The 22,818-nt window shown below is 48.6% G+C and overlaps 1 protein-coding gene across 15 annotated transcripts in view; it reads right to left on the bottom strand.

Annotated features, from left to right (window-relative positions):
• Positions 1-22,818, bottom strand: part of CACNA1C (calcium voltage-gated channel subunit alpha1 C) — a 459,914-nt gene that overhangs the window by 361,811 nt on the left and 75,285 nt on the right. The gene's annotated exons all lie outside the window — the stretch shown is intronic.

Below are 22,818 nucleotides of genomic sequence, written 5' to 3'. Positions count from 1 at the left end.
GCATCCGGGAACAGCAGCAGGTGGTACGTGTGACGCGTGGGGCTGCCCGAGGGAGCAAGAAGCGATCCAGCTGAGAAGACGAGTAAAGGCCAACAGTGAAGGCCTAGCACCTTCTACAGGGCTTGAAGCAGCAAAGGGACATAAACAGTCTGCTTCTGCTTCCTGGTGACGCAGTAAAGCAGGGGTCCCCAGCCTCCGGGATCTAATGCCTGATGATCCGAGGTGGAGCTGAGGTAATAACAGAAATAGAGTGCACCATAAATGTAATTCTCTTGAATCACCCCAAACCATTCCCCTACCTGGTCTATGGTAAAACTGTCTTCCATGAAACCAGTCCCTGGTGTCAGAATGTTTGGGGACTGCTGCTAAAGGATAAACCAGGAGGGGTAAGACAGGATACACCAGGAGGGGTAAGACAGGATACACCCGGAGGGGTAACACAGCATAAACCAGGATGGGGTAAGACAGGATAGAGTAGCTCTTCCAGGATGGACAAGCTCTTACAGTCACCAAGGCAAGACAGACCAGAGTCCAAGGGTGGATGACGAAACACTGAAGGAGGAGAAGCTCCAGGACCAGGAGACTGAAATGGCTGTGGAGTGAGAAGGAAAACGAAGATGTGGAGAAGGGAACCCTGCACCTGGCTTAACCACCGTGGTGGCATCGTCCCCAAAGCAGTGACCACGGAAAGGGAGAAAGGCTTTTGGGGGCAGACAGACAAGGATCTGATGTGGAGGAGCTTGAACTATTCTGAGCAGAAGCAAATTAAGAACATGAACTTGAGACAGACATGTGGGCTGAAAAGGTAAATGTGAAAGTCGTAATCTTGCCAATGCTGGGGACAGAGCTCGCACCCCCAGTGTGGACATGTACCCCAGCGCTGGTCTGCAGTTGGCTGACACGCAGACACACTGCCTCCGTGCACAGCTGTCTGGAGCACAGATTCACAGATGGGGCTAAGCTTGGAAGGTCTCTACTGATGGGACCCACAGCTCTGTCCTTGGCTCTTGCTTTTTAAATGCTGAATTAAAAATTTGGATGAAGACAGATTTGTCAGTTGTGCTGCTGACACAAATCTGGGAGGAACGGCTGGTAAGCTGGAAGGTTGAACCAAGAGTCGAGTGACCTGAATCCGCTGAAACCATGCAAACTTCTTTGCAGATCTGTCCAAACTGACAAGATGAAATATAATACGCACGCACACAGAGTCGTGCACTTACATGAAAAGACGTCACTGCCCAAACAGAAGGCGAGCAGCACCCTGGCTTATCAGGGATTTAGATGGCGGAGACCCTCGGGGTCGAGCAGACTGTAACTCACTGTGAGTCAGCAGTCAGCGCAGCTGCCAAAAACAAAAGCGACCTTTTCCTCCTTGATCTGCTCTCAGGGCCCAGCAGGCAGGAATCAGCCCAAATCAGCCCACATCTGGGCCAGTGTCCCTCTGGGAGACGGACCCTCGAGGGACCTCTGGCAGGTGACCCAGAGAAGGTGAAGGGTGAGAATGAAGCCCTGGAGAACTGGGTGAAGAAAGTGGGGTGAGAACCCTGGGAAACAAGTTAGAAGGAACACATCAGAAATCCAGAGGGTAAATGCATTTTGTTCACTCCAGATGGAAGGAGTCAGACTCTTGGGCAAAAGTTACAGGATGGCAGATTTCTTTTAATATCTATCTATTTATTTGGCTTCACTGAGTCCTAGCTGCAGAACGCTAGATCCTCGATCGCCTTTGCAGCATGCAGGAGCTTTGGTTGCAGCTTGTGAGATCTAGCTCCCTGACCAGGGACGGAACCCAGGCCCCCTGCATCGGGAGTGCGGCGTCTTAGCCACTGGACCACCAGGAAGTCCCAGGATGGTATATTTCAACTTTATCTTATTTCAAAAAACACAAAGGCTCTCCCAAACCGGAATGACTGTTTTGTGAGTCTATGAGGCACCCCTTCTGCGGAATCATCGGAGTAGAAGTCAGATGACCACCTGTCAGGAAGGGAAAAAGCAGTCCACGATGGGCGGGAGGCTGGGTTGGACCTGAGGGTCCTAAGCTTTTGGATTTCAAGGACTGGTAACACCTTTTTAAAATGTGCTATCTGAGCAATTTTTCAAAACTCAACTACCATCTACTATCACCATCATTTCATAAAAGAGAAGACATTTGTCAACCAAAGCACAGGAGAGAGATATTACCGGTATAAGGGACAATCTTTTATATTGAATACACTTCAGTTTCTGAAAAATGCACCTGATTTTTCTGAATTGGGGAAGCTGGAGGGAACATGGCTCACAACTCCACCAGCCCATTCCCTTGTGGCCCTAGACACCAGTGAGTAGCAGGTGCTCAATAAATGCCTGCTCCTGAATGACTGCATGATCACATGCATTTATGACTAAAGACCAGGCCTCCACACCTCATCACTAATCAATATATACATAGATGGCTCTCATGGTTCCTGGCACTGAAATATGGAACACCAAGGACCATTAACCTCCCCAATCTATTCTCCAAGCACCAAGAGGAACGATACCTTATATGAGTGCTGTGTGTTAGGGTCTACACAGAATTTTCTCTTGTTATCATCACACTCAATTTTCTTGACAACATGGAGATTGATCCCCAGAAATCCCAGCTGGAAAAACAAGGATTCGGGCTTTCCCAGGCTACATCTGAGAATGGGTGAGGCAGACGGGAGACCAGGTGCCCACACTGCCAGGTGGACACCGCCCTCTCCACCTCAAGCTGTCCCCTGGAAGGGGTAGGAAGGGGTAACCCGACCCTCCAGCCTCGTTGGTAAATTGTAATGCTGTCTCAGCCACAAGAGCACAGGACACGGCTCGACACCACAGCTGCCCCAGGACCCACCGCCAGGGTCTCTCGGGGGGAAGGGGAGAGTCGGGAGGAGACGTGGTGCTCATCAGTACCAGGCACGAGCCTCGTTTGCCTCCAAGACACCACCTGTCCACCAGGCCTGCTGGCACACGTGGAGATGGACGGAACTCAGGTCCACCCAGACGCTGCACAGTCTCGAAACCCTCCTAGGATGATGGCGATGTGTGAGGAGCCAGAAACAAGCAGCTAACATATGTTACATATCCGGGCACCTCCGGTGACTCAGAGTTCCCCTCCTTCTACGTGCCAGCCAGGTGGGGCAGCCAGCTGAGGGCTGCGGCAGCCTGAGAGCAGCAGGCGATTCAGGAGCCACACAGCAAGTCCAGACTAAACAAACCCAAACACAAACCCACCACCGTGTATCCTCACAGGCTTCACCAGTTAACCTGGCATATTCTATACCTGCATACAGGCTTCCCAGGTGGCGCTAGTGGTAAAGAACCCGCCTGCCAATGTAGAAGATGTAAGTAACGTGGGTTTGATTCCTGGGTCAGGGAGATCCTCTGGAGGAGAGCATGTCAACCCACTCCAGTACTCTTGCCTAGAGAATCCCATGGACAGAGGAGCCTGGCAGGCTACAGTCCATGGGGTCGCAAAGAGTCGGACACAACTGAAACGACTTAGCACAGCACATAAAGACATATAAATATACAGAGAGACAGAGACTCTCAAGTAGACCTGAGAAGAGGGAGCCTTCTGTTGGATGCAGATATGCTGACTGAGCCTCCATGAAGGAGGACATCTGGGCACTCACCCCGTGTGTAACTGAACAGGGTCCCAGGCAGCCTAGCAACTGGTTCCCAGTCGTTGTCACCCAGATGCTAGTGTCCTTGCTGCTAATTCCTCAGGTAAAGAAATCTGAGTTCTGAGACCACAGTGAGCCAGGAAGTGGGGGTGGGGGAGTGGCGGGGCAGCGGGCAGGTGGCCCGGCAGGTGTGTGGGGGCGGGTGCTCAGATGCTCCGGTCTCACTGCGCTACTGGCAACATGGGGCCTTGACGGCATCCAACATCTCCCAGACACCTTGGGAAGCCACAACAAAGGCCTGGGAGGCTCTGCTGGGCTGTGACCCACGGTGGAAGCACAGCCAGGGCTGAAGGGCTGAGGGGCACCTGTCACCCCGGAGACTAGAGAGGTCATCTGCCCAGGGAGGTAAACGGTGGGGGCAGGGCCCTGTGGATGGCAGGGACTGAGGCTGGACAGTCCAGGTAACACTTTCCTGATGCTGTGACCACACGCTGACTTCTGCTGGGTCACCAGGTCCCATTTCCAGAGCACACTTATAGCCATGCAGTCCTTGGAGGGCTGGGGGTACAAAAGTAAACACACCGCCTGTTTTCTTCCCTTGCAAATGGGAGCCATCATCTCTTTCATATGGTTGCTGTGAGATGAAATGAAAGAACATAAATGAAAGAATTCAGGACGCATGAACTGTGGTTCTAGTGATTGTAATGGGGGTCCCAAGGCAACATCTGAATATTTCTCTTCTTTGTTCTGAAATATGGAGGATTTTAGATGAGAGCTCACAGTTCCTCTGCAAAACATGAAGACCTAAGAACACACTAAATTCTGATCTCTGCACCACCCCATACATCACTAATCTTCCACCTTGCTATTGCTCAATGTTTACAACTCCTTTGTTTTCAAATCATCCTAAATCTTAGCCTTCTTTCAAGGAAAAGAAACGATGAATGCTTCTTTTTCACATGTGTCTCCTGGTAGCTCTCTCAGCCACGACCACTTTAGAAGTAAATGCATTCAGTCTTTGTTGATGTGAAAAATGCCTTTTCATCCTAACTCTTGAAAGCTACTCTGGCTTTGTGTAGAATTCTACTTTCATATTCACTGAGTACTTGGAAGACAGTGTTGCATTGTCTTCTAACCTCTGTTGTGGTTTTGATGAAGTCTGCTATTTGCAGATAATCTGTCTTTTCTCCCTGCTTGCTTTTAATATTTTCTCATTCTCTTTGACTTTCCAGCAGTCTTCCATGCTGAGTGTCCAGACGCCGATGTATTTTTAATCCCCCTACCCAATCCTCAGTGCACCACTGCAACCTACACAGCAGTGTCTTCCTTCAGTTTTGGAATGTCCTTGGCATTAGCTTCTGAAATAATGTCTTTTCACCATTTTCTTTCTCTTGTCTCCTGGAACACCATCTAGATATACATTGAATCTTTTGGTTCCAACCCTGACTCTTTTATCTGCTTCTTCATAGAATCAGCACCTAATCTCTCAGTGCTGAATTCTGGGCAATTTCCTCAGGTCTAACCTCCAGTCACAGACTTTATCTTCAGCTGTGTCTACTCTGATGTTTCATCCATTCCATTAACTTATTTACCTCAATGATCATTTTTCAGTTCCAAAGGTACTACTGGGCTCTTCGTTCAAACCTTCTCTTTTTTCGTAAAGAACTGTTCTTTTATTAGGCTTCCTATTTCTTCTTTTATCTCTTCACCTGTTTCGAGCAATTTGTTCTATGGATCCTTCAAACCACCCTGCTACTTTAGTTCTCAGGGCACTAACTCTGCTGCTTGTTACACCTGCTGGCTCTTGTACGTGGAGGTTTATTTTTCGTGAGGTTTGTGTTTTATATTGTTAGCTCACCCTCAGCCAGGATCGCTTATTTTATGAAAGCACTGAGGACCCTGAGATGTAGAAGTTTCTTCCAAGTCATCCGTATTAATTTTTACGTGTTGGCTGTGCTGGGTATTTGCTGCAGTGTGAAGGGACTGCTTCTAGTTGCAATGAGCGGGCTTCTCATTGCGGTGACTTCTCTTGTTGCAGCACACGGGCTCTGGGCGCTCAGGCTTTCAGCAGTTCAGGCACATGGGCTTGATAGTTGTGGTACACGGGCTTAGTTGCTCCGAGGCACGGGGGACCCCCCCAGATCAGGAATCAAACCCACGTCCCCTGCATTGGCACGCAGATTCTTTACCACCGAGCCACCAGGGAAGTCCCATTTGTGTGTATCTTTGAAGGATCATTTGGGTATCAATTATCCTAGACCTAGTTTGTGTGTGTGGTAAAAAACACAAAACACAGCATGGCAGAAACCAACACAACATTGTGAAGCAATTATCCTCCAATTAAAAACAAAATCACAAAACATAAAAAGTACCATTTTAACCATTTTTCAACCACCATTCTAGTTTCTGAGTATTTGACTGCTTTATACACCTCATACAAGTAGAATCACATAGGATCTGTCTTTTTGTTGTTCAGTCACGAAGTCATGTCCAGCTCTTTGCAACCCCATGGACTGCAGCACACCAGGCTTCCCTGTCCTTCACCATCTCCCAGAGTTTGTCTTTTTGTGTCTGGTTTATTCCACATAGCATAAAGTTCTCAAGGTTCATCCCCATTATAATAAATGACAGGGTTCCCTTTTCTTTTAGAGCTGAGTCATATTCTACTGTGGCTTCCTGGTGGCTCAGTGGGAAAGAATCTGCCTTCAATGTAGGAGACACAGGTTTGATCTCTGGGTCAGGAAGATCCCCTAGAGGAGTGCATGGCTACCCACTCCAGTATTCTTGCCTGGAGAATCCCATGGACAGAGGAGTCTGGTGAGCGAGCTACAGTCCGTGGGGTCACAATGATTCAGACACGACTGAGTGACTGAGCATACACACACATCCTGTGAGGGTACAGGGCAGGGGGGCAGAGGGAGCCCCAGACTCATCTCTTTCTTTACCAGGAATTTATTTTACATTTCAGTCTTCACGAAAGAGCTTCATCCCTGTACCCCCGAATCTCACAGGCCTAAGACCACAAGTCTCACTCTCTACCTCCAACCCTACACTCGACATCCAGATCCCAACTTGTATGGAGCACCACAGCATTAGCCACGGGGAACCGATTCCTTTCTTGGTACAGTTAAAATATGCATATCTACGGCACACAACTGTTTTGAGACTTAAAATACACAATTCACATGAAGATCCTGATTTAAAGCTTAGCATACACTAGACACTCAATGGATCATGGCTATTAATATTTCTAAACTCGACTCAGTCCAGTGGAGCCCAAACCACTAATATTTCTCTTTAAAAAGATAATAAAAATTAAAAAGCTATAATCTATAACATGATGTACCTTGCATCACCCATACATAAATCTCTCCCCACTCTCTTGAAAAAGACAGGAGAAGAAAAAGTGAAATAAAAGAGACATCTATTAATACAATGAATTGCAAGTTGGAACCCCAATGTCAAATATGAGACATGCCCAACATGAAACATTGCCGAGAAGATTAGCTAAGGTTCAAATTCAAACAAAATGCATGAAACCCTCACCAAACTACCACACAAACACAGACACACACATAGCTAGCACACATGCACGCAACATTGTGTCCAACTCTTTGCCACCCTATGGACTGTAGCCCTCCAGACTCCTCCATTCAAGGGATTTTCCAGGCAAGAATATTGAAGTGGGTTGCCATTTCCTTCTCCAAGCTAGGAAAGTGAAAGTCGCTCAGTCGTGTCCAGCTCTTTGCAACCCCATGGACCATACAGTCCATGGAATTTTCTGGGCCAGAATACTGAAATGGGTGCCCTTTCCCTTCTCCAGGCAATCTTCCCAACCCAGGGATTGAACCCAGGTCTCCTGCATTGCAGGCAGATTCTTTACCAGCTGAGCCACAAGGGAAGCCCTCTCCAAGCTAGCAGGTGTACCTAAATTAAATTCCCCACTGACCATACAGACACAACTGTCTGCTCCCCCCTCGGCTGCGTGTGGGCAGTACATTGAAGACTGTTCAGCCTCAGGGCTGCACAAGAAGCTTTACCTGGTTCCTGTAACACCCACACGTGGCTCGGAACCTGCTCCCCATCACGGTGCTGTTTCCACCCCATCCTGGGCTCCGTGGTGGACGGTCCATTTTCATTTCTCCATTTTCCTTTCAGTGAAAAGCACTGCAGAGCACAACCCTGGATCAGGAGGCTTCCCGGGCCTTCCCAACAGGCGGCCCGCTTTAGAAGTCCCATTACATAAAGTAGGATTTGGTCTGAACTGTGTCATCCTATAGAATGCAGCAGCAGCCCAAGACGGGTGTGTCTGACTCGAGAATAAATGGGGATCAAACTGGGAAGAAAAGCCAGAGGCAGATAATTTTATGGCAAAATATCTGGTACTAGAGACGCAATTGCCGTGCCCTTTCTACCCCTGGAAGACTGTTTTGTCTAATGAATGAAAAGTATATTTGAAGGAATGGAAGGGGAGGGGAAAAGAAGGGGAAAGAAATGTGGTTTATCCCCCAAAGCAGGCAGCTCCCCGTGAGGCTGGCTGCCACCACGATGGATGTGTGCACAGCTTTATTTATTATATTCTCTTGGAGCCTATTCAAAGCAAGAACATTAAGCGTGTGTAAAATCCAGAAGTGAAAACAGCCCCTCTTGACACTGCTCTGCAAGTTTCTGCCCTAAATTAGACAGTGAATCAGGAGGCTATGTCTGCAGGCCAGCGGGGAGAGAACGCAGGGCCCAGACACGTGAGCCCGCTGGGAAAGAAGGCGAGCCTGTGTGATGGTTCTTTCTCAAGGCAGGGAAGGCAGATCCGGGCTAGTCTCGTCTGACTGCAGTGCAGACAGTGACAATTCCAAACCGATAAAGCAAGTCCCTAAAATAGGCCCCTTGTATCCAGCTGCCCTAAGTCCCTGGGAAAAAAGCCGCTGTGTCAAGTGGACATCAACCCAAGCATTTCTTACTGACCCACCTCCCTGACTTTTATCTCTGAGCTTGCAGATAAACACCCACAACCATCCCTGGAGATCAGTTCTAAACATACCAACCGTGTTTAGGCAGGATGCACCCTCTGCCTGTGAGTGCTCCATGGGTGCCAACAGCCTCCCAGCTCAGACTGGGTGCACCCACTCCCCGGAGGAACCTGGGCAGAGCAGAAACTGGACATGACACCCGGGACCCTGCATTCCTGCATCTGAGGTCTGGACTGGGCCACTGTGCTGCTGCTGCAGCCATGACGACCCCCATTCCTCACTCCACACCTCTCCCCTGTTGGAGGTCTGAGCAGATCCACAGGCTGGTGCTGCCTGCATATGGGCTGCAGTTGAAACTATCAAGAAAAATCTCAAAAGTCCAATGACAGGCTATCCAGATTAGAAGAAAAACAACATAATCGTGGCAGGGCTTTTCCAGAGTAAGCACTCAGAAAACAGTTGCTAGGTTCAAATTCCAGCTCCATCATTTATTAGCTGTGTGGCCTTAGGTAAATTCCCCAAGCTCTTTGAGCCTTTTTCTCCTTTCCTGTGAAACGGGCATAAGATGAGTTCCTACCTCAACGAGATAGTGGACGCGACGTACTTTGCAAATTTGGGGAGGAAAAGAATACGCTGGAGGAAAGGGGAACCCCTTGTGATCCTCAAAGCACCTGGTTGTAGAAATAAATCCAATGGTGGTCTGGGCTGGGGAGAGCAGGGGGAGAAGGCATGGCTGTCATGAGGCTAAACTGTTCACAACCGAAGGAATGCAAGGCACAGCCGAGACCTGATTTATGTTCAGTAAACGGCCCCACATCCCTGGATGTCTCTACTGCCTGCCACTTAAACACAAGGCTGGATCTGGGTCCCCACTCGGGTGTTGGCAGGTTGAAAGACATGTCCAAAGCCAACCAGCTCGAGAAAGCCAAATATGGCCAAGCTCAGACCAGTGTAGGTGGACCAGGAGGCCGCAGGCGCCAGGAGACGGTGCGGGTGACTCAGACGCTCAGCTGACAACCCCAGGGCGCGGATGACTATGGCTGTGCTCATTTCCAAACAGAATGTTCCATCCTACAAACGCTGAAGCATTCTATCAGGGCAGTGGGGTCTAACGCATCAGCTGCTGGAGAAACGGGCCTCTCAAGCCGGTGTGGATGCTACCCCGAGTCCCTGCACCAGCCTACAGGCCCCAGCCCCCAGAGAGCAGAGCAACAGTAACCAGCTGGATGAAAGACTCCTCCAGACCCCAGAGGACATGCAGAAAGTTCACAGAACCACAGAAGGAGCCAGGATCAGGGCCAGACCCTCGCCTACTCGTGCCAACTGGTCAGATCACCTCTGAGCATCCCTGGGATCCAGTGAGAACAAAATCACATACTCAATGTGAAACGTTTTGAAAAACATTTACAAAGACAGTGTAATAAAACCATAAAGTCTCATAGAGTGACTCCTCCAGCAGAGTCAGACGAGCAGTTAGAAGCTCTCGGATTTAATTCACCTTTTAAAGTATGTCCATGATTTACCAACCTGGCTGAATAAAAAGTGAAAAACAGAATTTATAAAATGAATTTTTTTTCCTTTCTTTCCTATATTATACTAAACACATTTCAGCTGATTTTTTACCCCCACTGGACTGGCTACTGGTTTGACAGAACCGATTGAATCAGCCCGCTGAATAAAGAGCCTGAGCGACTGTCTGACTTCCCCAGGCACAGCCAAAACAGTAGGTGTCCCGGGCACCACCCCCAGCCTGCAACTGGGGCAGACATCACTAGTCAAGCCCTGCACTCTCTGCCCTGAGCTTTCGCTGCACCCAGAATCCTTCCCTGGGCAGCACTTCAGGCCCCTTAACCAGTCCCAGATCCACAGGGGACCCAGAATCATTTGTCATCTTAGGTATGTCCTTCGTCTGATTTAAGCTGAAGCCACCAGCTCACTGATTTCAATCTTACTAATTCCTCCTGAACTTGCTTGCTGATTCCTGGAATTCCTGGAAAAAAAAAAAAAAGATGAAGTCTTTTATCTCACAATTAGACAAAAGGCTGAACACACAGATACATCAGAGAGGACACAAAATGACTTAAATTTGTAGAAAAATGGGAATAGCTGACTCCAGCCTCCCTCTGAGCAGGGCCCACGTGGCCCTGCTCCTCCTGGAATAAGTCTTAACTGCACCTCTGCACCCTCTGAAGGCTCCGGCCTCCAGGGACAGCAGCGGTCACCCGAGTCACCCCACGACTGCCAGGAAGAGTGTGGACCACGCTGCATGGCTCTGCGGGGTCAGAGCCCCTTCCTGGGCACAGAGGAGTAGAGCCTTGGGTCCCTGAGGTGGACGTGGACAGTCCACAGCCTGGCAGGAGCTCAGGAAAGAAGAGGACAAGCAGAGATAAAGCCCAGTGACACAGAGAGAGCTACTGCGCCCCACAAAGTCATCATTCACAACAGTCCACCCTCATCCCCAGGGTTGCTCCACTCCCGGCCTGGTCTTCATCTCACGTGGTCCTTGATGGGTCAGCTCTGTGAAAGCTGAGAGAGACTTCCACAGTCTAGAGAACCCACTTGCTCTTCATGCAAATGAGCTGCCACATCGCACCACAAGGCCACCACCGAGGAGGCTCCAGGCAGTGCAGCCAGAGGCCCCGCCGAGAGCACTGAGGGGGGCAGGTGGGCCCATCTGTTTCACTCATCACTGCGTCCTCACTGAGTCTCTGGCATCCAGTGGACACTTAATGCACAGTTGTCAGAATTGGTTCTGCTTGCTTTTTCCTGCTGCCAAGAGGCTGCTACAGTGCCAGCTCACGGGAAGCGCTCATAAACAGTGACTGATTGATCGATCAATGACTGATAGTCTGTCCTGACTCTAGTTCCCCAAGGGAAGACCTGCCACACCTGGTCTGGACCTAATGGAGCGCCAGTCCGGGGAAAGTCTCCACCGGCGTCTTCTCGAGTCCAGGAACGCACACACTGAGGGATGGAGCATGCTTCCTGTCTAGGATTCTCCGGGGCAGCTCTACAGACTGGGTGGCAACAGAAAGCAGCCTGCAGCCCCAGCTGCTGATCAAACACCTTCATCCTGACTGGCTGAGTGGACGATGGGTAGGTGGTGGGATTCAAGCCCCAGCAGAAAGAGGCAGAAATTCCCAAGAGGTCTGGCAGAGACCACACGGCCTGCGCCAAAGACCCCATAGGGACCTTACAAGAACTCACAGAGGTGCCCTAGGAAACAGTCAGCACTCAGGCAGCTGGCAGAGCAAAGAGTAAGACGGGGGCTGATGGCGGGCAGCAAGCACTAAGGAGAAAGCCGTGAGCCCTGTGTCCTCTGAGTCCCTCTCCTCTGCCCCAAGCCTAGAAGCCCAGCAGTGGGGGGAAGAGGGGGCTGGAAGAAGGGGAAACTAGGTCATGACCCTCTTCCCCTGCACAACCTGAGAGAACGGGTAAGGCCTGAAGAAGGCCATGGGCTTCTGAACGATCAGACCAGTCAATCCTAAAGGAAATCAACCCTGAACATTCATCGGAAGGACTGGTGCTGAAGCTGAAGCTCCAATACTCTGGCCACCTGATGTGACGAGCCGACTCATTGGAAAAGACACTGATGCTGGGAAAGATTGAAAGCAGGAGGAAAAGGGGATGACAGAGGATGAGATGGTTGAATGGCATCACCGATTCAACAGACATGAGTTTGAGCAAACTCTGGGAGTTAGTGAAGGACAGAGGAGCCTGGCGTACTGCAGTCCATGGGGTTGCAAAGAGTCGGACACAACTGAGCGCCTGAACAACAACAAAAATGAGGCCTAAGTATTGCAAGGAGGCTGTTCTAACAACAAGGCTAGGAGGGGCTGTGATAATGGAGAACAGGAAGTGGGGACAGCAGAGCAGGGCTGACCACAGCAGTGCTGGATTGTAAAAGCGTCCTGCTTATATGAGTCAGTCCATCCTATACGCATGGCACCTGCCTCTGACTGAGATTCTGGGTGTGAGAATAATTTCTCATGGCAAATCAAAACACCAGTACACTCTGGGCCCTCCAAGTCAATGAGCAAATACTAAAAACTGTTTCTAGATCAGTGAAACCACCAAGATTACCCACTGGAGGCAAATGTAAGACCACATTATAGCATCACTTCCACAATTCATGTGCTTAGAACACACAAGAGAAAAAAAATCACAAAGGAGATGGGCTGCCACTCAAAATTTATATCACAGGACGAAGTGATCCACCATCAGGGAAAGTCAGAAGATACAAGGAACAGGAGAGCCACTCCACAGGGTTGAAATCAATAAAACAATCTGAAAATGAACTATAAATATTACATATGTTTAAAATTATTAATGATATAAAATACGGAAGAGAAATCATAAATGGACAAAACACATTATTTAAAAATAAAAGGTCTGAAAAAGAACAAAAGAGAACTTTAATAAATAAAATAGTCATTAGAAATAAAAATATATTTAAAGGTAAAACAGTAGACTAGATACAAATGAAGAAAAAACTAATGAATTGGAAAACAGAGCTAAAGAAATTCCCTAGAGAGTAGCAAAGGAAAATGATGAAATACAAGATATGAAAGAGCAGCTGGGATAAAGAGTAAAATGGAAAAATCCGTACATGTTTTAATAGCAGAGTTCCAGAAGCAGAAAACAGATAGTCTAGGGGAGAAATATAGTTGAAAATGACTGAGAATTTTCCAGAACTGGGAACCATACAAACCCTCGGATTGAAGTATCTCACCAAGTCACAAGTAAGATTTAAAAAATCGTGAACCTACCTAACACTAAAGACAAAGTGAGTATCTTTTAAAAATCAAAATTATGACATAGACCCACAGCAGACCTCTCATCAGCAACAATAGAGTCCAGAAGACAATGGAAGACCTTCCAATTACTGAAGGAAGACAACAGCTTGCACAGAATTGTGTACCTTAAAACCATCATTCTTGAATGAGGGAGGGAGGAAGAAAGAGAGAAAGAAAAAGAAAGAACTTCAAATAGAGACTGAGGAAGTTTACCACTATAGACCACCACCCAAAAAACTACAAAACATAAGCTTCATCGTTAAGGAAAGAATCCAGAAGGAAGGAAAAGAATGCAAGATGCAGTGAGGCTTCTTCGCAAGACTTTCTTGGAAGCAGGTGTGTCTCCTTAGTCACATCTACTGTGTGGGTGTAAAGTACCCCAATTCGACCCCATCCAGTCACTTCATACACAAGGCTAAGGAGACTCAAGACACCCTCATGCCTTTAAAACCCCAAACCTCTTTTCGTTGCTACTATTTTTGAAATCACGAGGCTCTTCGACACTTTGCTTACCCCTCCCCAGGACATTCTTTCTTAGAAAAAAACTTAAGCTCAGAAGTACCCTTGATGCATTTGAGCCTCCACCACTATCTCTCCACGCAGCTGACAGTATGCACAGGACCACACTCACGTTTTTCTCCTGATGTGTTTCACTTACTGCCTTTGCAATATTTAACTCATAGTCATTTATAAATGGGGTTAAAAGAATAAATGGATTCTGAATTAGGGGGTTGGAGGTAGTGGATACCGATCCCTAATCATGAGGAAGGGAAGCAAGTCAACAAAATGCCAAAGCAAGAGGCAGAGGTACCTGCGTCTCCTGGCACCCAGACACACCTGCAGCCCGTGACAGTCACTTTCCGGGGCTTCAAGCTAAGTCCACTGCTGACTCGCTCCTGCTCCTTCTCTCCCTGACACGTGCACACACCACACACCAGAACTTTTAGCATTTGGTCCCCAAGTTTCCCTAGGGGAAACTTTCCCTAAGAGTCTATGGTCTAGAGTTTCTGTTCATTTACTTCTAGGTCTGAAAATACTACTACATGACCTTTATTGCCATTTCCCCCTCTGCCTTTCAAACGCACCGTGACCTAATTAAACCACTGGGAGGTGCTGGCCTGTGCCCGTCCACAGCCAAATGGGTGTGAACAATAATTCACACTGTGATGTCCGTGGGCATCCCCACCCCCACCCACTCCCCAAGGATGCCACCAGGCCCACCCAACTCCAGAGCATTTCTGTTCTGGTCATTTTCTCTTGTAGATTTTCTTCTCTCCTCTTCCACTCTACCAGAGCCAAGCCAGCCTCGAAAGGTTCAGGCCTGGGACCCATTGTCTGGAAAGTGACACAGCTGGCACTAGGGAGACCCCTGCATCAGACTCAGAGCTCCCTCTGCAGCCAACACACTGCCCGGGTTCCCTGGAGAGGGAAAGGGGAACAAGAGGATCCTTCAGCCCAGCCCCAGCAAGAGCTCAGGCTGGGGTCAGCAGTGCCCTCGAGAGTCACCAGAATAAGGCTGGACTCTGCAGGTGGGTTTCCAGATGGGACCACACAGGGTACAGGGCACCAGGTCCCAGAGGGCCATCATGGCACACTGCTTCTGGACAAGCAGACAGCAGCTGGGCCACTTCCCTAGCCTAGAAGGGCAGTGAAAATAGCGTCCAGGTAAAGGCCTCTCCCCTCCCCAGGTACCCCTCCCTGTGGTCAGGTCCATCTCAAGTGGACCCACTCTCAAGGTCCCCTGAGAGCAGATTCAAATCCAGTGGACTGCCTCAGTTCCCATCTCCTCTCCTCTCTCCCACATCCCACCTGACGCTGACAGCGATGGCCTCCCCCTGCCCTCTGCGGCCCTGCAGGAGCAAGCCTCTCCTCCACCACCCTGGCCCCTCTGGCTCTGTTTTATCTGCTTCCTAACCTTTAAACACATGGGCTCCGTGCTCAGCCCTGCATCCTCCCCTTCTCTCTGTTCTCTCTCCCTAGTAATTCCATCCATTTCCACAGCTTTAAATCTCAGTTTTAAATGAACTTTTACCCTGCATGTTTGCTGGGTATCTTCCATTAGCCTTCCAAATCCACCCTCTACCCTTCCCATCCAGAAAGTCCTGCCCACCTAGATAACCCTCTCCACCTAGATAACCCTCTCCACCTAGATAGATTTTCCCATGGAGATAGCCCCACCCACCCATGTAGCCCCACCTTCCTAGATAGATTTTTTTTTCCCCATGGAGATAGCCCCACCCATTCATATAGCCCCACCCTTCACTTCCTGGCAACCAGATGGGGAAACAGTGGAAATAGTGACAGATTTTATTTTCTTGTGCTCCAAAATCACTGCAGATGGTGACGGCAGCCATGAAATTAAGGGACACTTGCTCCTTGGAGGAAAAGCTATGACAAACCTAGACAGCATATTAAAAAGCAGAGACGTTACTTGGCAACAAAGATCTGTATAGTCAAAGCTTTGATTTTTCCAGTAGATATGTATGGATGTGAGAGTTGGCCACCAAGAAGTGATGCTTTTGAACTAAGTGTTGGAGAAGACTCTTGTGAGTCCCTTGGACTGCAAGGAGATCAAACCAGTCAGTCCTAAAGGAAATCAAGCCTGAATAGTCATTGGAAGGACTGAAGCTGAAGCTCTAATACTTTGGCCACCTGATGCAAAGAACTAACTCACTGGAAAAGACCCTGATGCTGGGAAATATTGAAGGCAGGAGAAGGGGGATGACAGAGGATGAGATGGTTGGATGGCATCAGTGACTCAATGGATGTGAGTTTGAGCAAACTCCGTGAGATGGTGAAGGACTGGTAAGCCTAGCATGCAGAAGTCAATGGGGTTGGAAAGAGTTGGAGATGACTGAGCAACTGGAAAAGGTCAGTTTTCATTCCAGTCCCAAAGAATGCTCAAACTACGACACAATTGCCCTCATCTCACACGCTAGTAAAGTAATGCTCAAAATCCTCCGAGCCAGGCTTCAACAGTACATGAACCATGAACTTCCAGATGTTCAAGCTGGATTTAGAAAAGGCAGAGGAACCAGAGATCAGATTGCCAACATCTGTGGATCATCAAAAAAGCAAAAGAGTTCCAGAAAAACATCTACTTCTGCTTTACTGACTGCCAAAGCCTTTGACTGTGTGAATCACAATAAACTGTGGAAAATTCTTAAAGAGATGGGAATACCAGACCACCTGACCTGCTTCTTGAGAAATCTGTATACAGGTTAGGAAGCAACAGTTAGAACTGAACATGGAACAAAAGACTGGATCCAAATCGGGAAAGGACTATGTCAAGGCTGTATATTGTCACCCTGCTTATTTAACTTATATGCAGACTACATCATGAGAAACGCTGGGCTGGAAGAAGCACAAGCTGGAATCAAGACTGCCGGGAGAAATATCAATAACCTCAGATATGCAGATGACACCATCCTTACGGCAGAAAGTGAAGAACTAAAGATGATGAAAGTGAAAGAGGAGAGTGAAAAAGTTGGCTTAAAACTCAACATTCAGAAAACTAACATCATGGCATCTGGTCCCATCACTTCATGGCAAATAGATGGGGAAACAGTGACAGACTTTATTTTTGGGGGGCTCCAAAATCACTGCAGATGGTGACTACAGCCATGAAATTAAAAGACGCTTGCTCCTTGGAAAAAAACTTATGACCAACCTAGACAGCATATTAAAAAGTAGAGACATTACCTTGCCAACAAAGGTCCATCTAGTCAAAGCTATGATTTTTCCAGTAGTCGTGTATGGATGTGAGAGTTGGACTATAAAGAAAGCTGAGCGCCAACGAATTGATGCTTTTGAACTATGGTGTTGGAGAAGACTCTTGAGAGTCCCTTGGACTGCAAGGAGATCCAACCAGTCCATCCTAAAGGAAATCAGTAATGATGTTCATTGGAAGGACTGATGCTGAAGCTGAAACTCCAATACTTTGGCCACCTGATGTGAAGAACTGACTTATTTGAAAAGACCCTGATGCTGGGAAGATTGAGGGCAGGAGGAGAAGGGGACGACAGAGGATGAGATGGTTGGATGGCATCATCAACTCAATGGACATTAGTTTGAGTAAATTCCGGGAGTTTGTGATGGACAGGAAGGCCTGGCGTGCTGCGGTTCATGGGGTTGCAAAGAGTCAGACACGACTGAGCAACTGAACAACCACCTAGATAGCTATTCCCAGGTAGACAGCCCCACCCACCCATATAGCCCCACCCAACTAGATAGCCCCGCCCACTGGATAAAGGACTTCCTTGCCCTCCAACCTTTGCTGAGAAAACCCCTTCTTCCCTCTCCCACCTGGACTTGGCAGCAGCCTCAGAACTGTCCCTCCACCTGTGCTCTTAGGCCCCACTTCACGCTCTACCATGCTGCCTAACTAGGCTCCTGGAAGAGCAGCTCTGGTCACCCCTCGCCCTCACTCACACTCCAGAGTGTCTTGGGCAGCCTCAGGAATGGGAGGCAGACTCCAGCCCAAGGCGACGGCTCTCCACGTGTGCCAGCCTTCCCTCCACTTCTTCCCGGACATGGCTGTGCTCTAAGCAAACTCAGCTCCCACTCCTCTATAAAATCCAGTGCCTGAGCCTGTCAATACTGCTCTTCCTGCTGGGACCCACCCCACGTCTGTCCGCCCTTCAAGGTCCAGCCCCGTCATCTATGCTTTCCCTATTTACTCCATTTGACCGTACATCTCCTTCTTTAAGCCTCTGAGCCCTTCATCTTCATCTCCTTGGAGCACCAGGCACACTCTGCCCATCGTGGGTGTCTGCATCTTCCCTCCCACTGGACTACACCCCCCCCCAGAGGAAGGGACAACTGAGGGGCCATAACCAGACGTCACAGGAGCAGACCGCCTTACAGACAGCAGGTGCCCAACAACACGGTGAGAATGACCGACCACCCCAATTCCGGGAGAGGAAAAGCAACTTTTAGGATTGTTTTCACCAAAACTGGCATGAGATTCTCCATTTTCAGGGCATTTCACAGTCAATTTATCCTGAGAAAAGGCTCCTCATCACCTGGTCTTTCAGACAGCCAGGCACAGGTCAAAATTTTTGCCTTTTAAATAATTGAAACACAGAGCCACAGGATCTTATCCGCTGCAGACCAAATATGACATCTGAGTCACTATAATCCCCTTGGATGTGCAGCTCAGATCCCCAGGAGGTCTTTGGAAGCCAGACACAGTGACAGAGGCTCTGACCTTGGAGAAACGCTGTGCAACCTTTCAGCTCTGGATAGCGGCCAAGACATACCTGTGCACAGGACCAGAAGGGGATGCTAAGGCAGAGCCCACAAGACGGGGATTTACTAAGAGTCGGATTAAAGTAAGTGTATCAGTCTGCCAAAGGTCTGACCTGCATTCTGACTTAGCATGCTCAACTCTGCTAATCTGAGAAAGAGCGCACACACTTAATGCCCCACCTGAACCTGCCAATCGGAGAGCTGGGCGTGGGGCTGGGTGAGTGTGGGGCTGGAGGTCAGCCTGCGTCAGGACAAGGAGCCCTGATGGGTGGTCAATATGGTCAAGCTACAGGAGGAGCTGAGACCAAGAGTCGGCAAGCTGCTGTAGCACAGAAAGCTGTCTGACTCTAACATATGAGCCCACAAAGGTGAAGATAAGATAAAGTCTACCATCTGATTTTCTCTCTCTCTCAAAAAAACAAAACAAAACAAAACTGATTCTTTTTTTCCTTCCTTAATAAGTCAAGTTGTTCAGATTTTCTAAGCCCAGGTTTCCTTATCTGAAAAAATAGAAATCATAAAACTTGTCCCATTACTTCAAAAAAAATTTTTGAAGGATAGTTGACAGTAGACATGAGCAAGATTGAAAAGGTATTCTAGAGCAATCAAAAAGCAAAGTGATGTTATTACTTTTAGGCAAAACAATTATGGGAAAAAATAGCCATCCCAAGAATGAAAGGGCTTCCTGAGTCAGTAACTGGCCGCTGGTCTCTACACGGGGCCACCATGTCTCACTGTCTCCTCCCCTCCTCCCTCTGTTCCTGGCTCTTTCCCCTGAGTGCTCCTTTTTCCGAGTGTCTTTCCCTCCCTCGCCTTGACTGCAGTTGTGTGAGGTGCAGGCAAGAGCCCCAGGCACAGCAGCACCCCCAGGCTGGAGACAGAGGCCCCTCACCAGGCAGCACCTAGCCATACAGCCCCTCCACTGGCGCAAACGTGGGGCCACAGAGCAGGACTCAGCCTAGCCACACAAGACCCATCCTCTCCCAGGATCCTCACGGTTCCCAGAGTGGATGCTCCTGGACTATAGACAGGTAGACGGGGACATACAAACTAAAGAGCTGTGTCTTGCCCAACACCCGCTTCCTGCCATTCCAAAGCCCTGCTGGCAGGAAGGGGAGGGCTGAGCTGAGTCTGGAGACCTTCTTTGTTTTTTGGAAGGGAAACAGCATCAGTCACTTCTCATTGCTGGATTGTTAAACACCTAGTTAAAGTAAAATTTCTGATACAGGCCCAGGGAGCCTCAGGAACACACTAACCCTCATGACTGCCACAGTGGAATTCCCTGATACAATATCCTTGTCTACACAGGATTCTGATGTGGTGGAGCCACATGAGGAAACGGGCTCTTCTAACAAAAAAGCCATAATTCAGACCCAGAAATTCCATCCCTACGTCTGTACCCTAAAGAACTGAAAGCAAGAACTCAGATACTTGTACACTGATATTCACGGCAGCATTATTCACTGTAGCCTAAAGGCAGAAACAGCTCACATGTCCATCAGTTGACAAATGGATAAGCAGAATGTGGCTGGTTCATACAGTGGAATATTATTCAGCCACAAAAAGGAATGAAGTTCTGACACCCGTCATACAACATGGATGAGCCTTGGAAACGTCACATAAAATAAGCCAGACACAAACAGAAAAATATAGTGGGATTCTACATAAATGAAATACCTAGAACAGAAAAATTCACAGACAGACTAGATGCTACCAGAGGCTGGGAGAGGGAGGAATCGGGAGTTGTTACTTAGAGCGTGTAGAGTTTCTGTTGGGAGTGAGGAAAGAGTTTCACAGACAAACAGACTAGATGCTACCAGAGGCTGGGAGAGGGAGGAATCGGGAGTTGTTACTTAGAGCGTGTAGAGTTTCTGTTTGGAGTGAGGAAAGAGTTTTGGCAATAGTCTGGTGATGGCTCTGCAACGCTGTGAATAAAAGTCACGCCACTGAACTGTATACTAAGATTGGTTAAAATGAAAAACTTTGTTATATAAATTTTATAATAAAACATTTTTAAAGGTCATAATTCACATCTTCAGCTATCAGTAGATGTGCCTTACAGACTTAGCTTTTCTGAGTTAAAAGAAATAAATCTTAAAATCACTTTTTGTGTAACTGAAAGAAAGTGCTCCATCTCACCTCCAAGTGACACCCAAGTCCCCAACTGACCTCCTGTGCTTCCTTTTAACAGCATCATTTATCAGATGGGTCATTTATCAGGTGGGTCGTCACATCCGACCTAGATCTGAATTCAGGGGATGTGCCACCGGCAGTGAGATGGCACAGGTGAGCCCCAGTGACTGGATTAACATCACAGTCAATGATGCTTGAGAATCCACAGTCACACGGAGATGCATGGGACAGAAGCAGGGATGGGGAGTGACTATCAGTGGGTGCAGGGTCTGTCTCTGGGCTGATGAAAATGTGCAGCCTTTGGTAATGATGATTGCACAACCCTGTAAAAATACTATAAATCACCAAACTGTACATTTTAAACGTATATGAAATGTATCTTTTATGGTAAGTGACATATCTCCACCAAGATGTTCTTTAAAAATAAAGATAACACATGCAGTCTGGGAGCTCAGCCTGCAAGGATGGGCCCCAAACTCATCAGACCCGGGTTGGAGAACAGAGGGCCTGTTTCCAGGGGAGGATTACTGGGGAGATGTTCCAAGAAGGCGGGGAAGCAAGGCCCTGCCACGAAGCGGTCATCTCAAAGCCAAAGCTGGACAGATGGAGTCCCCACTGGGATCTGAGGACCAAGCAGGGTCCAGGCAGGAAGCTCGGGAACAAATGCACAGCTCAGAGAGGGGACGGTGATCAGAGGCGTGTGGAGTGACCACAGGGCAGCACAAGCACTCAGATGTCTGTCCACCGCCATGACCGGCGAAGACGCAGCTTCCACAGTGCACATCCAAGCCATGTGACACGAGGCTGGTCAAGGTCGTCTCTCCTCGGCCCCAGGTGGAGAGAGGAGAGAGACAGCACGTGCTTGGGAAGTCCAAGAGACCTGAACTTAATTCCTGGCTCCCACAGCATCAGGATGACCTTGACCCCGTTATCAAGACCACTGCTCCTGAGTTCCCTCATGCGAGAAATGTCATTAACGCCCTCCCATGGATGCACGGGGCTTCCCAGGTGGCGCTAGTGGTAAAGAACCCACCTGCCAATGCAGGAGATGCAGGAGACTCAGGTTTGTTCCCTGAGTCAGGAAGATTCCCTGAAGGAGGGCATGGCAACCCACTCCACACCTAGGATGGACATAGGACATAACGGTAGGAAGAGAGTACAAAGCGCACTGCTCCTGCCCCGTCTACAAACACAGAACAATGGATGCCACAACATATTATTTTAAAAATAAAAATGTAGACATTGATGCCCCAGAGATCACAGGCCCAGAGGCTGGGAGGCAGGTGGCGAGAGGTGCAAGGCGCAAAGTTACATGCACGTTTCCCAGCACACATTTTGACGATGAGATTATTTTTGCTTTGGGAAACTAAAGGCTAGTCTGTCACTTCCCATGTAAAATTAAAGCCCTTTCCTATTTGATGAGTGTCTTAAGATGCCGCATGGAATTGCTCCCTCCCCTTACCTACAAACCGCCAGCACATTTGCTATACGTTTTTTTAAAATCAGCTTATTTTCCAAAGCCAAGGTTGACATTTGAAGCAAAGTTTATTTGCCAGGCAGCCTGTCCTCTGGGGCTAAGGAGTGGTTGTTTAGTTTTGGGGAGTTCACGTGGACAGCGAGGACAGGTTGATCGCCCAACCTCCTGCTCTCAAGGTCTGGACCAGCAGAGGACTTCTGGCTGGTTCAGGAGGCAGAACTTCGGCCTCAGGCCACACATGGGGACCATGTGCCATGGACGTGAGGAAGCCCGGCCTCCCTGGGTCCTGACCCTCCAGCTGGTCCCACGGTCCTGAGAGCCCACAGGCTCAGGGTGGTTGCCAAGAAAACCAGAAGACCAAGCCTCCCCTGATGGTCTTCCCCTTCTCCTTTGATATTCAGTGTCAGCCAGGCCACCTCAGATTCTATTTCTCTTTGTTTCACGCTTCCATCCTTGAAGTTTTGAATAATGTCAGCCACCCAACACCACCTCCAACGCTGCTTGAATGCTACGAAAGTTTCATGGCCCTGCTTCCTCACATGCCAGTGTCCTGTGATTTGCTAAAGCCA

This window comes from Bos javanicus, chromosome 5 (genome assembly GCF_032452875.1).
Source record: "Bos javanicus breed banteng chromosome 5, ARS-OSU_banteng_1.0, whole genome shotgun sequence".
Classification (NCBI taxonomy): domain Eukaryota; kingdom Metazoa; phylum Chordata; class Mammalia; order Artiodactyla; family Bovidae; genus Bos; species Bos javanicus.
The sequence above is the reverse complement of the archived record's forward strand: the minus strand, read 5'-3'. Positions and strand labels throughout refer to the sequence as shown.